A 9,058-nucleotide genomic window follows, 5' to 3' on the forward strand; every position below is an offset into this window, starting at 1 on the left:
AACAAGAGTAATTATAGTACCTGTTTCATAGGGTTGGCATGAAGATAAAATGAGCTCTTTTTTTTTCTTTTTAAAGAGCTCAATGCCTGGCTCATAGTGTGCGCTCAATAAATGTTAGCTATTCTTATCGTTCAAGATTTATTGATAAGACTTAATGACTACAGGAGTTACAGTAGGTTAAGCGGGTAAAACCGAGAGGTCCCCAAATGCACTTATTCCCATGAAAGTCCGAGGGGAGCGTCACTGGTTAGCAGATGGTTCTCCCCACATGGTGGTTTAGGGCCCCAAGTGGGTCCACTGTCACCTTCCAGCCTGGGGTCAGATCTTGACCAATAGGATCCTTCCATGGTTCATCACGGAGTCCTCCAGTTCTCCGGTGACCCAAACACTTCCCCCACACACACACTCCCAGCCCCTCATCCTCACCCTGAATGTCTCTTCAGCAGCAGGTTGTGAGGGAAATGAGAGCCATGCTCCTCTATTTAACCTCCGAGTCGTACTATTGAAGTAAGTGTTCACGAGGAATAAATACATCACCTGAAAACATCACTTCCCTTTCCTTCATCCAGCTTGAGGAAAGGGAAAGAGGCTCATCTGCTTCATAAGACTCCCCGCCCAACACACACACACACCTGGCTGTGAACACAGCACTGCTGTTCACACTCATCGGGAGAACAAGGCACGTGGCCACACCAGCCCTGCAGGATGCTGGGAGATGCGGTCTTCTCTCTCCTCCAGAGCTGCTCAGCCTCCACGCTGAAGAAGTCTCTGCCATGGGGGCCGTCCTGCCCGTGATGGGACATGGGGTAGTGTCCCTGGTTTCTGTGTACCAGACACTAGTCACGCACGCATATACACAGAGATCATGACAGCCAAAAACATCTCCGGGCATTGCCCAATATCTTCTGTGGGGAGGGAGGGGTTTGACAAGTGTGCCCCTGGGTAAGAGCCACTGCCCTACAAAGGAATGGGAAAAGAGATTGGGGAGGAGGGCAGTTGGTCACCCCTGCAAGAGAGAAAAATCAGCTAAGCTAATCATTTAGCTCAATTCTTAGTCTCCCCTAGAATGAGCTCCCTGAAGGAGAGAGGGGTCTTGTATACTTTGTTTCCTACAGAACTCCCACCGTCACCCTCTCTTCTGCACCCAGAGCAGAACCTGATCCCTAGCAGGCATCCCCTGCCCGGCTGCCAAAAAAGTGAATGTGCTCTTGGACTGGACCAACAGCCACCATGCAAACTTGAGTGCTTTCCAAGAACCAAGTGGTGCACTTATAAAGGATGCCCTCCCTCCTTGTGTCAGGAAGTAGTCCTCATAATGAGAATAATCATTGTCAAAGGCCAGATCCAGGAGAAGAAGGAAATCCCACGGGGTGTCCCCACCCCCACCTATGTCTGGAGGAGCTGAGAATCTAGAACTAAAGAAAAGAGGTTCCAGCTCAGGGTTCTCATCCATCACTGCTGATTTCCTCCTCCTGAGGACCCCCAAAGGACCCCAGAGCTTTACAGATCCCCCCACAATGCCTGCTGCCAAGCCACTGTGTTCTCTGAAGGAAGACCGAGAAGACCAGAGGCAGCCCCCCCCAATTTTTCATCCGTTAAGTGAGGCTCTGTGGGGTTTTAATTCTCCCCTCCACTGCAGAGGCTCCATTCCTTCTCTTAAGTGTCTCCCTCCTCCTGGCTCTGACATCTCTGTCAACAGGATGGGGCCGGAGACGCAATGACATTACCGTCACAACGGATGAATCTAATGGCTGTATTGATTTCTTGGTCACATCTGCTCCAAGGGAGCCACAGAGAAATCAGCCCCTCAGGGTCTGGGAAGATAAAAGAAGAGGAACATAAGTGGACACTTTTTTTTTTCCTTTTGGGAACTAATAACTACAAACAAATTAGTGTTCGCGTCCATGTTACGGGAGACCAAGAAATACACACACAGCGGTCTAGGCGTGTAATGTGTGATGAAGAAGAAGCCGATCACCAAAGTATCCTGAAAAAGAACCTGCAAGTGGTTCAGGCAGGGCCATTAAAGGGGCAGACAGATTATATAGGAAATGAGAAGACACTTACTAGCTATGTGAAGTTAAAATCTCTGAGCCACAATTCCCTCACCCATAATGTAAAGCTGCTAACATCTACCTTGCTGGATTATTATGGAGAATACAGAGTCAGGGCGCCTGGGTGGCTCAATGGGTTAAAGCCTCTGCCTTCGGCTCAAGTCATGATCTCAGGGTGCTGGGATCGAGCCCCACATAGGGCTCTCTGCTTGGCGGAAAGCCTGCTTCCCCACACCCCGCCTGCTTCTCTGCCTACTTATGATCTCTGTCTGCCAAATAAATAAATAAATCTTAAAAAAAAAAAGAGTCAACAGGTGTGAAAATATCATGCAAATTCTCTGCCACATACTGAAATCCCAAGATTATTTCTGCTTCACGGTAAAGAAAAGTGGATACCCAGGCTATATGTGTGGTTTTAAATATGGACATTGATGAGATGTAAAAGTTAGGATAATGTCAGAACAGCCTTCTATACATAGTATTAGAAAAGAATAAAAATAAAGTGATTTGCAGTTGCTGCATGACATAACCAGCAACAGCCCATGTGTCCGTCTAAGGAGGTCTCACGGAGTGAAGGCCAGTTTCAGCCTTTGCAAACCCCAACGTCTGCCCCATCTTATGCCACAGGGCCACCACCAGCACACAAAGTGCTATCCTGGCCTGCCCTGGAGAGAGCAAACTTCCCACCCTGCCACCCGCAAGGGGCCAAGGAAGCAGAAAAAGAGATAGAAAGGAGACAGATTATGTTCCAGAGTCACCTTGCAAAGCAAGATAAGATGTCAGTTGCCAAAGAAATCAAATTCATGAAAGAAGAGGGATGGTTTTGGCCAAAGGTTGCCATCCATAGCATTGGCTTAGTGGGGCAATCATTTCGACTCCCATTCTTCTCTATTATGTTGACCAGTGGAGAAGGGCCTCTTCCTTTCTTCTTCCCTCCCCTTCTTCCTTTCCTCTTTTTCTCTCTCCCCACCTCTTTGATTTCCAGGCACTGATCTAGGCACTGGAGTTCCATGAGACCTTGGGACATTCACTCTGAAGCAGGGCAGCAAACATGGCAGTTGAGAAGTCTTTGATGACTCTAGGACTGGTCCAAGGGACACAGATGCAAATGGAATCTTGTTGCATTTTTCAGAAGACAACTTAGCTGGTCACTTTTAGTTTGGTCAAGCAGGACCAGGGAAAGTTTTCTACAAAAATCCAGATATGCTGATTGAAAGTAGCTCTTCCCCAACCCCAACCTCTAGGTGATACGAATGCAGATTTGGTTTCATGCAAAAGAAATAAAGGCCTAAGTGAGCATCTACAATATCCTAGACATTGGGGACAGATTCTGACTTGAGCAGCATTCAAGTATTCATATTCGATAATATTATTAAGCTCCTACTATGTGGTAACAATGACATTAGGAAATGGATTCAGAGCAATAAATCCAGTGGGGAAGGGGGCATTTTTCTGCTCTTGAGTTAATCACAGAAATACAGAAAAATAAACAACTTCAAAACAGGAGTGGTAAATTCAGTGGGGATGGCAAGGAAGGGCTGTCTATAGCATGAGTCGTTGTGAGCCCAACAAAAACTTTTTTAAATGAATGAATGAATGAGTAGGTATGAATGAATGGATGAACGAATGAATCAGTGAAAGATAGGGACTGCCCAGCAGAAGGAACATCCAGTGCAAAAGCAAAGGAACTTGCAAGACCATCAAAATTGTCAGCAAGTAAGCGTAGTGGGCGCCTCTGAAGGTTGTGAAGCAGGAACAAGAATAATGATGATAACAGAAAGATGCTTAGAGGCATTTGAGTGTTTTCCATGCACTTAGCACTGTTCAAAAGGCCTCAGGTGCATCATTGCATTGAATAGCCACAATACCATTAGCCCCACTGCACAGATGGAAAAACTGAGGTATTGTGAAGCTAACAAATTGCCCACAGCCTCACACTCCACAGATGATGGAACTGGGACTCAAACCAATGCCAGAGTCTTCACCTCTGGATCTTGGGGAAGGCTTTGTACATTACAGGAAGATTTTTAGACTCAGTCTTGCAGTAATGAAGAAGCCAGTAAAGATGCTATATGGTCTTTTCTTTCAAACATCTCACATCCTACATGGAGAAAGGACATGGCAGAGGCCTTCAGAGTCTACACAGGGCATGACCGTGCTGCAGTACAGGCACAGGTGAGAAGGCATACCTACGCCTCTGCTCCAGAACGAGGGCAAATCGTACACTCATTTGACTGATGGATGAAGGGTTCATGGAGCTTTATTCGAGCTGAGTCTGGAGGGAAGACAGGGAGCTGAGGCAGATGTCCCAGTATATACAAAGGCAGGAAAGCTGGAACTCACAGATGTTTGAGGCAGCTGCGTTTGGAGCATTCCAGAGCACTGGAGAAGGAGTGGCAGGAGTGGCATGTTTTCCACTTGGACGGAGTTTGTCTGTGGCCCTGAATCCCGGTTTAGACACTGAAGAAGCAGTAGCCAGAGAGTTCCATGAATGCTGGAGACGGCAGACCTGCGTTGATTGCTTCAGGTGGTAGAAGTGAAACTCATGCAAGAAACCCCTGAAAACACACTGCAAGCTTTCAAAGTGCTTTACAGCTGCTCCACTGAGCACCTGGACCTCTACAAGGCTGCAGGCTGATGGCCACAGAATGGGCTGATGGACCCAAGAAATGTCTCTTTCCTCTTTTCTTTTCTCAATTTTTATGGGAAAAAAAAATCAGTTCCATGACACTGGCTCCTATGAGAAAGCCCACTGAAAGCACCTGAACCAGGGAGAAGGCAAAAGATGAACAAGGAAAGCACCTGAGATCAGGTCCCATCCTGGCCCCAACCACCTGCAGGCTAGGCACACCATCGATCCCTCCTGGGGAAGACTACATTTCCCAGCCGCCTCTGCAGTTGTTTCGGGCCATGGAACTGAGTTTTGGCTAATTGTGAGGAAAGGGCAGGAAAGCCACCTCCAGACCTAGCCATTTAAAACATCTGCCTCCCAAGGTGACTTGGGAGAACCACATGGTCCAAATAGTGCATGGATGGGAGAGCCAGCTCACTCTTGTAGGGCTGTGACTTGAGCAAGAAATAACGTTTCTTTCATTAATCCACTAACAGTTCAAGGGTCTGCCATGGCTACAACATGGATTCTCTGGTGGTTCTAAGCATGGAGTCTGCTTCACCTGAGAATCTGTCTAAGATGCAGATTCTCCAGCCCCATCCAAGCCCGACGAATCAGAAGCTCTGCACATGGGCTCGGAAACCGTCTTCAGGTGATCGTGATGTGGCTAAAGTTTGCAGACCATTAGCTCACTCTAATATGCTCCTGCACGGCCTTCCTCTTTGCAGCCTGAGTCACCCCTTCTGTCAGATGGAAGGAAGAACACCTCCCCTTGCTGGGTTCATGCCGGGCGAAATGGTACTATGTGATGGGATGTGTATAAGGAATCTGGCTCAGTGGCCCCCACACAGTCAACACATTGTTCTTTCCCTTCTTCCTGCCTGGAATCTGATGCCTGGGAGAGTCAGAGAAATAGAAGGTAGGATTCCTGCCTTCAGCACGGGGGTGGGGAAAGGGGGACCCCCTCCCAGATGTTCTTCAGTGATTCTGCCTCCCTGTGTTCAAGCCCTGTGTAACCCTCTTCAGCGTGTGTGGGCTGGACCTAGTGATACCCATCTAATGAACAGAATATGCTAAGGACCTGCTCCATTCAATGCTCAAGGGCAGAAGTCTTTGCTCCTTCAAGCTTCTGGTGGCTCCACACATGGCTTGGCTTGTGGCCCTTTCACTCCAGTGTCTTCCTCCATCTTCCCATGGCCTCCTCCATTTCTTTGTCTTCTGTCTCCTATCAGGACACTTGTCATTGGATTTAGGGTCACCCCGGTGATCCAAGATGATCTCATTTCAAGATCTGTCCCTTCATTCCATCTGCAAGAACCCCTTTTCCAAATGAGCTCACATTCATAGATTCTGGGATACGGACATACCTTTTTGGAAGCCACCGTTCAGCCCACGATACGGCCCAAGGACAGGGATGGGTCTTGTTCAACATTATATACCTCCTGACCAAGACACCTAATGCCATGCTTGACAAAAAGTAGACATTTGACAAAGTTTTGTTGAATGGAAAGGCATCAGAGCATAGCATTTAAGTGCCTGGGCTTTAGAATTAGCTACACCTCAACCACTTACAAACGATGTGACGTTAGGCAAATTACTTAACCCCTCTGAACCTCAGTTCCCTCCTGTGGACGTTTTAATCATACCTATTTCATGGGGTTATTATGAACACTAAGCTTGTAACTGCAAAGCAGATCCACCTGGCACCCAATAGGGGTGCAAAGTGCAGACACACACAGGGCCCAGGGGGAGTGATCAATAAGGGCTCTCAACTCTGACTAGCACGTTGGTGAATGTAGTTGCTGTGCTTCCCACTCTTACAAAGCCTCCCAGCAATTTGCTCTGACTGCCACAGGAGCCCCTTCCCCTTCTCCAAATCCCTGCAGTTACCCAGAAGCCCTTCTTCGATGGACACATATGGCAGTTCTGCCCTCCCCCTTCCCTCCCCACTGCCTGGCTCACCTCCTCTAGGGACACCTCCCAGAGCAGGGCTGGCAGCAAGCCTGCCTGGGCCCCTCATTGTTATTCCTGGCACGAGGTAAGCCTGCCAGCATCCTCAGAGGCCCGTAAAATTACCACAGTTTTGTCTTTCATCAGAGCAGCCTGAAGCTCTGTGGCAGCCTCCAGAGGAGACAGTGCTCCAACTGGGTTCTGGGAGCCGGCTACTTCCCAGTATGGTCTGGTATTGTGCAAAGCAAAGGGAGCAAGTGTGAACTGAAAAAAACCCCTCTGGACACTGGCTTGAGGACCGCACATTTCCAGGCTGCCAGGGAGACACAAGGATTTGTGTATGGAGAGATGTTTCCTGGAATTTTCTGGATGTCAGTGCTCTGAGTCACAAGCAAGTGGGGTCTGCAACTCCACTCTGCTACTGAGCGGCTGTGTGACCTTGGGCATCTCATCTAACCTCCCTGTGTTTTGGTTTCTGCCTCTCTAAAACAGAGTAGAGGTAGTAACATTCACTTTACAGGGCTGCTGGGAAGATGAAGAGGATCATGCAGACGTAGATGGCAGCACCTGTCTCTGACAAAGGACTGGTACCCAGAATAGACTAATAACTCCTACAACTCAGGAATAAGACAAGCAAACTCCCTCCCCAAGTGCAAAACGTCTCAGACACTTCACAAAAGAAGGTATCTGTAATACGGACATGAGAAGGTGCTCGATGTCATTAGTCATCAGGGAAATGCAAATGGCAACAGCAAGATAGAATTTCCACCCACCGACCAGAGTGGCCAAACGAAAAGCACCATCAAGACGGAATGTTGGTGAGGATGTGGAGCAACTGGAACTCTCACGCAGTCATGGCGGGAGTACAGTAATGAGGCAACCCCTTGGAAAAACCATTTGGCAGCTTCTAATAAAACTAAAAATACACTTAACGTGTGACCCAACAATTCCACTTCTAGGTATTTCCCCAAGACATAAGTTTACGAAAAGGCATGTACATGAAAGCTCCCAGAGTCTTACTCATAATCACCAAAAATGGAAAACAACCCAAATGTCCATCAGTAGACAAAGGGATGAACAGAATGTGTGTGTCCAGACCACGGAAGAGTGGACAACAATAGAAAGGACTAGAAAGCCACTGGTACACCTGGGTGAATACCATTACACTCCATGAGTGAAGGAAGCCAGACGTGAAAGAGAACTGCATTCATAAATTCCAGAACCAGGAAGCAAACCTGTACCACCCGAGATGACAAAAATGAGAGCATCAGTCACCTGCATGTGAGGGTGGTAAGAGAGTGAATGAGAAGAAGCTCCAGCACATTTCTGCAGGGAAGGACATGTCCTGTATTTGTATTTGTATTTGGGGTGATGTGTGGGTACTTGAGGGTGATGGCTGGGTACATGAGTGGATACATTTTGTCAAAACCCTCTAGACTTGGTCCTTAAGGTCTTTGCATTTTGTCACATGTAAATTACATCTCAGTAGAAAAGATCTAAGGGGTGTCTGGCTGGTTCAGCAGGTAGAGCATATGACTCTTGATCTCAGGGTCCTATGTTCAAGCCCCATGTTGGGCCTCGAGTTTACGGGAAGGAAAGGAAGGAAGGAAGGAAAGAACATAAAAGAAAAGACCAAAAGGCGTTGTGTATACAGAGTGCCCAGCAAGAGGGCCAAGCTCAGAGACAGAAGTCCGTCAATGTCAACTACTATAAGGAAACGAGAAACACAAGTAAAAAGCATATACTCAACTACATGTTGGTGGTTCCAAGAGCTAATCTGGACTCTGACCCTAACTAGTCTTGTCCCCTCTCAGACACGGGGCAAAACACACCCAAAGGACCCCTAGGCTAAGTCCTCTGTGCCCTGCCCCCACCTTCCTGTGCATTCTCCTGTCAACAGAGAAGCAGAAGTGTGTCAGGCTTAGTAAATATGCAGTGCTTAGGGGGAGCAGAGCCAGTGGGTGGAGGGGTAACTTCGGAGGTGTGGTGAGAACTGGCATGCTAACAATAAGGAAGCATGGATGCCTCAGTGGGTCCAGCGCATAAGCTGCCACATCCAGAGGTTTCAAAGATGCGCAAGGCAGCAGTGGAAAAGAGACGAGCCCAGCTCCTTGGGGAGCGCGCTCTGCAAGACGGGACAGTTTCCCAGGTAAGGAAATAGGCCGAGGCCCCACTGTCCCCAGACTCCTTTCTAATCCCAGGCCACCTTTCCCCCTTACTGAGCTTCCCTAGAGGGCTCCTCCCGCATCCCTCACTCTTTCTGGAATGTTCCACCTCCGGGATGTGTCTTGGCTTGCGCTGAAGCCAGGAGACATTGTCCGCAGTCAGGCACCTTGTCCATCCCACTCTATCTGAGGTCTCTCCCTCCGATCTGAAGGTGCCGATCCGCAGTGGGTCGTGGGATCAGCCTGCGGTTGCTGCTTGTTCTGCCCTAAGGAGCCTC

The sequence above is a fragment of the Meles meles genome, chromosome 1, assembly GCF_922984935.1.
Source record: "Meles meles chromosome 1, mMelMel3.1 paternal haplotype, whole genome shotgun sequence".
Lineage (NCBI taxonomy): Eukaryota > Metazoa > Chordata > Mammalia > Carnivora > Mustelidae > Meles > Meles meles.